Source organism: Pistacia vera, unplaced genomic scaffold (assembly GCF_008641045.1).
Source record: "Pistacia vera cultivar Batoury unplaced genomic scaffold, PisVer_v2 Contig433, whole genome shotgun sequence".
NCBI lineage: Eukaryota > Viridiplantae > Streptophyta > Magnoliopsida > Sapindales > Anacardiaceae > Pistacia > Pistacia vera.
Genome location: NW_022196261.1, coordinates 903,862 through 911,618, shown reverse-complemented (window position 1 = coordinate 911,618; position 7,757 = coordinate 903,862). Strand labels below are relative to the sequence as shown.

At 31.9% G+C, this 7,757-nt stretch overlaps 1 pseudogene; it reads right to left on the bottom strand.

Moving 5' to 3' along the window:
• Positions 1-2,642: 2,642 nt before the first annotated feature.
• On the bottom strand, positions 2,643-4,598 carry LOC116143828 (annotated as a pseudogene).
• Between the last annotated feature and the right edge of the window lie 3,159 nt (positions 4,599-7,757).

Here is a 7,757-nt window from a genome sequence, read left to right as displayed (position 1 = left end):
GATAGCATTATCAGTTTACCATCTACTAGTTTTAAGGTTATGTTACCTATTCCTCTAACCTTACATGCATTATTATTACCCATTAAGATAGTCTCATGCTCATCATCTCTAAACTCTTGAAACCACTCCCTATTTGGGCTCATATGGAAGGAACAACCAGAGTATAGGACCCACTTCTAAATCTGGTCTGATCTAGACACGGTGAAGACATTTGAGACAACAATGTTTTCACTAGTGGAGGCTACATTACTCTCAGTGTTTCCCTGTTTTTGCTTTTTGATCCACAACAATTTTTCTTTAAATGCGTAGTTTTGTTATAGTAAAAACACTTCCTAGTCTCCCATTTTGTTTTACTAACACCTTTCCATTTCTTCTTATTCTTTGAGCCATTATTACGTTGCATGTTATACCCTGACTGCCCTGAGTCTACTTTACCCTTCACAAACAAATTATTGTCGTTCCTCTTTTAGACCTTTAACTCTAATTCTCTAGCTTTTAATCCAGTAATTATTAGGTCAACACTGGGTACAGTACCAGTGTATTGAAGTACATTTTTAACAACCAGGTACTCATCAGTTAGGGAATTCAATAAAATCATGGCTAAACTAGTATCACCTAACTCCTGATCTGTTCCTTTAGAATTAGAGTCATTTTCAAAAATTTGTCTAGATTATCCTCTAAAGACATTGAGTTATCCATTTTATAAGAGAATAATGCACCTTTAAGAAAAACGAAATTTGGAGCAAACTATAAAGCATACAATGTTTCGAGTTTACCCCATAAGGTGAGAGGAGTTTCCATGCCGTCTACCTTCCTCAACACATTGTCCAAAAGGTTCATCACGATCAGATTGTAGGCTTCCTCATCAACCTCAGCCTTTTTCTTCAGTTTTTCCTCTGGCCACTTTGTTGAGTCTTTGTCTAGAGCAATTGCAACCTTGTTATGCGACAGTAATACCTTCATCTTCTTCTTCTAGCTATTGAAGTCAATTTTCCCATCGTATTGGGAAATTTCCATCCGTGTGGTACTCATGGTGAGGTGTTTGTCAGACAGTGTTGAGAATCACTCTAAGATTCCTAGAATCTATGAATTGATTTTGTTCTCAGACGATTGAAACACTAATTGAACGAAGCAATAACCCTAGATTATCTAGGAGTAGTCTAATTTCAAAACCCCCATAAAATTTGGGTAAACCCTAGATCTTCAAGAGAAATTTTTGAATCAGAGAATCTTTTGACTTAAATCTAAGATCTAAGAGCCCTAGAGTGCTAAGGAACAATCAGATCAAGAAAGCACCAAATTTCTACAAAACCCTAAAATCCCAAAAGTTCAATTTGATTTACCCAAAAGAATTCAAGAAAGACTAACCCTAAAACTTCTAGCTCTAATACCATTGTCATGACTTGATCCAATTAACAACCTAGAACAGTTCTTGCAAACAAATCAAAGCAAACACACATAAACAACACACAAGAATTACCGTGATTCACCTATTCAAGAGTTAATAGGCTACATTCACACTGAGCTTCACAACTGATGGGGCTTTCTGCACTAATCGATTCAAATATCCATGTTACAATCAATCAAGACTCAATTTGTTTACACAAGCTAAAATCCCTCTTCTCAAGACAAAACATAACCGTAATCAAACCTAGGAGAAACTCTAACCTGGAGACCCCTAACCCGAGAGCAATCTACCCTCTAAGAGTGAATTTCAGCCACACTCAATTGATTACAACATATCTTTAAAGAAGAGCAGAAAAATATAGAGCAATAATCACTCAAAACACAGCAAAAACATGAGCAAAAGAGAAAGAATATCTAATATTTGTTTAACTTGAAATCTAGGGAAAATAGGCTGCTTTTATATTATTGTAGACGTGGCTGAATGAGAGGCGTGAGATCTGATTGGGAATCAATGGCTTGATGTGTGTTTTAATTTTAGGCAGATACGTCAATGTTTTCTGATTTCACTTTCAACATCATCTTTATAAAGACATGTCAACCCCATATCTGATAAAGGAATAGATGATAATGGCACTCTTAAAAGAAAATACCCAAGATATATAACAAATGTCACTCACTCAATATAGAAGTGTGAGTAAAAATAAATAAAAGAACAATATAGCACGCTCACACCAAGATCAAAGAACATAATGCCCATAGCTTAGAAAGAAGAAAACAAATTATCTGATTGCAAATTGAGTATGAGTCTAACCAAATTGTTAATTAATTGTTAATTGTTAGAGAGGATAAATTGGAATTAGAAAAAAAAACAAATTGTTAATTATTTTTAATTTTTTGTCCTATTTATTAATTGTGAGAGGATAAATTGGAATTAGAAAAATAATTGTAAAAGATATCAAAAAAGATAAAAGGTGGGGAGCCAATAGTATTAGATAATTTCAAAATTAAATATAAAATTAATTTAATTTCGGAATTTTTAATATCTTTACACATGAATTCATGATGGCTAAGTTTGACTTTGAGCTTTTTCAAGATAAATTGTGTCAATTTAAGGGTGATACCACGTCACTTTTATGCTTAAGTTTGTATACAAATTTTGTAAGAGTAATACTACTCTTATAAAAACATAAAAGATTAAAAAAGAAAAATAAAGTGAAAACATAATTGCTCACGATCTAAAATTGATTGACATTATTTTTGTGCATGCATGGTAAATTGGATATATCAAAGATAAATCCTAGGCATAAGCCACAAAGGATTCTTCTTGAGCATGGTAAGACCAGGCAGAGAATCAATATCTAAATCTTCCTCACTAATCGTTTCCCAATTAAACTTGTAAAGAAGATTAGCAAGTGATAGTTCCAGTGTTGCAACTCCCATGAGCATTCCTGGACAAATTCTTCTGCCACTACCAAATGGTCTTAGTTCATAATGTTGTCCGTTAAAGTCAATAGGGCTTTCAATGAATCTATCAGGATCAAATTCTTCAGGGTTTTTCCAAACTGCAGGATCTCTTCCTATTGCCTATGCATTCACATAAACCGTTGTTTTAGATGCTATTCAATCCCATCTACAATGCAATTTTCAATGGTTTCTCTTGGAACTAATAATGACCTACTGGTTGCAATCCATTGTCTCTTTCACTGTGGCTTTGAGATAAGTCAGTTTCTGAACATCATCTTCATCTACAAAACCTTTATTAGTTCCTATTAAATTTCTAATTTCTCTTTGAGCTCTCTTCATCACTCTTGGATTCTTCATTAGATACGTCATGGCCCATACCACTGCAGATGCACTTGAGTCTGTGCCAGCAACAAATACTCTGCAGAGAAATAATAATCATTAGTTTTCCAATTCTTATCTTATAGTTGATATTTATATATATAATTATATATATATATATATATATATATATATATATATATATGGCCCGACTCCTAAGAGTCCCGAGTAAAAGATTATGTCTGTTATGCTAATCTGAATTGGCTAAAACAACAAAAATAACTTTTATCAATTCTTACCTCTTAGTTAAGATATATCTGAAAAACTTTAAAAAATATAGACAAAAAAGGATATCATATTATCGGTAACCGCTTTAATCAGAATACCTTGATATAATTTTGTTACGAGTGTGAATATACACCATTGCATATTTCAGTCGAATGAGATGAATTTAACCATGTGCACCGCCTGACTAAAGAATAACCCAATTATATACGTGTAGAGATAGAGAAAACTTACCATGAGTAGTCCTTTGATATGATTCCAAGTCAGATCAAATCGGAATCCTCGGTTTTTCCGAATTTGAAGTAAAACATCAATAATATCCTCTTGCTCAGTTTTCGCTCTCTGTGGATTGAGATGATCGTCGATCAGTTCTTGATAGAATTTATCCCATTCCGTGAAGTTCTTTTCCAGGCGACCAATGTTTCCTGTAAATTATCAAGCCATGTCCCGATAACAGGAAAATAGTCCGAAAAAAAGGATCTCACAAATAAGGCCTGGGTTTCATTAAAAAGGTCATGAAATCTGCTTCTTTCAATTCCTTCATCCTCATATCTCTTTCCAAAAGCAAGTCTACAAATAATTGTGCTCGTGACAGACATCATTAGATCACTTAAGTTGATGGGTTCAGAAGCGACCGATGATTTTGATATCTTTTCTATCAGGCGAGAAACTTCGTCTTCTCGGATTGATCGAAAACTCCGCACTTTCGTAGAACTGAAAAGATGTATGACACATACTTTTCTCATCTTTCTCCAATAATCGTTATATGGCGTAAAAGCCAAATCTAAGTGATTATAAGATAACTTTTGGCGGCCAAGCGAAATAGGTCTGCTAGAAAATTGAAGATCATGGTTTTTGAATATCTCTTTTGCCATTTTTGCTGAGGAAACTGTTAGAGTTGGTACGAAACCAAAACGCATTGACATTAGGGGGCCATATTGTTTGGAGAGTTTCCAAAGAGAGTAGTGAGGTTTTGAGTTATCAATTTGGTGTAAGTTTCCGATTAAGGGAAGACCTTTGGGACCAGGCGGTAAACGAATGCTGGCTCTTTTGTTTTTCTTGAGGCTTTGAAGAAGAAAGAGGACAGGGAGAAGTAGGAGGAGGAGGAGGATAATTGAAGCCATTACTTTCTGTGGAGTAACAACAAAAGATAACTATATAAATAGAAAATCCTGAATGTTGTCAACATGACTTTATTATGTTAATTAATGAAAGAAAACCATGCATTTAAAATGGTTAAGGTATCTGTGTAGGGTGTGTTAACAACCCCTATTTTTTTTAACACAATTTTATTGTATAATTTGTTCACTTCTATAACAAAATACAATTAATGGTTAAAATATATTAACTAACATGTAGGAGTTTTAAAACTCTAAAATTGCTAGATTTTGATATATTAGAAGATTGTTCGATATGTGATTGTATACAATTGATGATAATATGAGATATGTATATTTGACTACATATAATTGGTGATGATGTGTAGAATATGTTGATATATAAGAGTTTTGGTTACATATGGTTTAATGTAATTGACGTTTGATATTTTTTAGTATTAATGACACATATTGATAACAATATAGATGATGTTTGGTGGATGTGTTCAATCACATAAATACAAACATTTCACATTTAAGTTAAATATTTATATACAGAGAGAAATATGTTTTTACTCACACAATATAGGAATGCAAAAATAAATAAAAGAACAATGTCGCACACCCGCCCCCAAGATCAAATAACATAAAGCCCGTAGCTTAGAAAGAAAAAAAACAAATGATCTCATTGCGAATTGAGTATGAGTCAAACCAAATATTTCTTTCTTTCTTTTTTTATCTTTTTTTTTTTCTTATTCCTACATCTTCTAATCCATACCACTAATTTCAATTTCAGACCACAGTTCCCTAAAATCAAGGACTTTTAACAAGGATGAAATGATTCTTCACAACTTTAGGGTTTATCCATCTTCTTCTCAATTTCTTCACTAATTTGCATTTTTTTTTTTTTCTTTCTTTTCTTCACTAGAGAGTAAAATATAAAACTTTAAAAACACTCTTTTTTTTTTTCTTTAATTTTCCTTCTTTTTTTTCACCATTTTCTTCATAATAAATATTCATCTCAACTTTCTAAAAACAAATTGGGTAATGGATGAATATGAAATGGGGTGGATGCTCCATAATTAGAGTAGGTTACGGTGGATTGGTTAACAAAAGAAAAAGCTTAAAAATAAGGCTCAAAAGTGCCAACTAGAGAAAAAATAATAATAAAAAGGTTGACAAGAAAGTCTCAAACGGATCAAAGATGGCCTTATTATCATCTCCTAGAAAACTAATCAGTCATCCATATCAACTTGCTCTTTATACTAGACGTAGCAATAACATTTTTCTTTTTTTTTTTTTTTTCTTTTTTTCCTCATCATTTTTTTTTTTAATTTGGTTGACTAGACCCTAGTTAGTAAATTCGCGAATTATACGCCCACCCGTATAATTCATGTATTATTCACGAACAACCGTATTTTATAAGTCCAGCTGTGTTATTCACGAATTATATGCCTTAGCCGTATTATTCGTGAATTATTCCCGTATCTGAATTTTTGCCGAATTTTTATAAACGTATTTTTCACCATTTTCTGTATCATACCCGTAAAATTCCTATACCCTTTTTTTGCTGTACCCGTATATTTGAAATGCTATATAGATTTTAACCAAGTGGCCCATGAAAAGTGCTAAAAATAGGATTAATATTACCGTATTTTTCAAAACGTATTATTGACAATGTGTCATATTAAACTCGTATATACCCGTATCATATTTTTTCTGTATCCGAATTTTATGACCGAATTTTTACAAATATATTTTTTACTATTTACCTATTATACCCGTAAAATTCTCGTACTGTTTTTTTACCATACCTGTATATACTAACTAGGGACTAGACCATAAATATAGAGATCAAGTAATACAAAGAAATCACTAATCTGTATAATGATGAGTTGGGCCGACAGGGTTCACTCCAACAAAAATTATTGGCTTAAAACTCACATAGAACAATATCATTTTGATCCTTTTATTTTATTCTTCTCATATTTTTCTCCTTGGGCTTCAATCTCTACTTGGATTTTTAATTGTCTTGGCCCAAATAATGCCTAATTTCTTCTCTTCAACTTAGATTGACTTTATTTCTAATGTAATTGACTTGAATTACAGACTTTTCTCCATTCTTCCAAATTTATTCACCTAAAAAAAAATTAATTAAATAAAATAATTAACAAAATATATTTAAGAGTAATAAATATGATATAAAATAGGCGCAATAGAAGTCTTAATAATTATTAAAAGAATATATTTAAAGAGAGATAATCAGAAAACAATTAAAGAGAGATAATTAGGGAAAATAGAGACAATTCTTAGTAAGGATTTATATAAAGATTAAGAAAATAATAGAAGAAATAAATGAAGACTAAATTGTGTCTAGGTTCATTTGAGAAAACAATTATTAAAATAAAAGGATTTTTGATAATCCTATTTTTCATAATGATTTTGCATTGAATTTCAATAGGATTTAAAATACTTTTCATATATTTTGGATCATAATTGATATTTAATTATATTATTTGTGCTTTCCGGGCCTAAAACAATGAATTTGAGCATAAATGACGGTTTTGAAGGTAAATGGCGTAACTTCAGTTCTACAACTCAAAATCACCTGAATTTAGAAGCTATAGAAAGCTAAGTAGCAGAGATACAACTTTCATGTTTTGGGTTTTTCCTAATTTTGACTAAGAGAGGGTGAAACCTTGGCTTGAAATTGTGAACAGCATGTTGCGAAATGAAGAAAACATCTTTTAGAATATGCTTCAATATTTTGGCTATAACTTGAGCTATAGACCTCTGATTGGGATGATTCTTGAACGATTTAAAATATAATTGAAAGGGATACAATTCTTATGTTTACAACTTTTCCAGATTCAAACGCTATCATGCTCATTTTGGCTATTTAAGCTTCCGCGGTAAAGAAAAAGTTTTGTTGCAGCCAAATTGCGTTTGATGCAAAAAAAAAAAAAAAAAAAAAAATGACACATTTTGGCTTGCTAGGGTTTGATCCTTAAGTGAGAGGGGTATAAATTGGAATGAAAATGAAGGGAAAGAGAAGTTGGAAGGTCTCTGGTTCATTTTTGTGAAGAAATCAACAAAGAAAAAGAAGAGAAGTAAAGATTGAACATGATCTAGAGAAGATTCTTCATCCTTTGTGTTCATTTTCAATAATAAACCTAGATTCTTCTT